This window comes from Bison bison, unplaced genomic scaffold (genome assembly GCF_000754665.1).
Source record: "Bison bison bison isolate TAMUID 2011002044 unplaced genomic scaffold, Bison_UMD1.0 scf7180017864324, whole genome shotgun sequence".
Taxonomy (NCBI): domain Eukaryota; kingdom Metazoa; phylum Chordata; class Mammalia; order Artiodactyla; family Bovidae; genus Bison; species Bison bison.
Genome location: NW_011494896.1, coordinates 387,226 through 387,638, shown reverse-complemented (window position 1 = coordinate 387,638; position 413 = coordinate 387,226).

Sequence of the window (413 nt, the reverse complement as noted above, 5' to 3'; positions counted from 1 at the left end):
TAACTGTTGTTTCTTGACCTGCATACAGGTTTCTCAGGAGGCAGGAAAGGTGGTCTGTTATTCCCATCTCTTTAAGAATTTTCCACAGTTTGTTGTGATCCACATAGTTAAAAGCTTTAGCATAGTCAGTGAACCAGAAGCATATAATTTGTTTTTTTCTGTTTTAATTCCCTTGCTTATTCAATGATCCAATAAATGTTGGCAATTTGATCTCTGATTCCTCTTCCATTTCTAAATCCAGCTTGTGCATCTGGAAGTTCTCGGTTCACATATTTTTGAAGCCTTGCTTGGAGAATTTTGAGCATGACCTTGCTAGCATGTGAGATGAATTCAATTGTACAGTGGAGATATTTCTGACCCAGGGATTAACCCAGGTCTCCAGTATTGCAGACAGATTCTTTACCGTTTGAGCT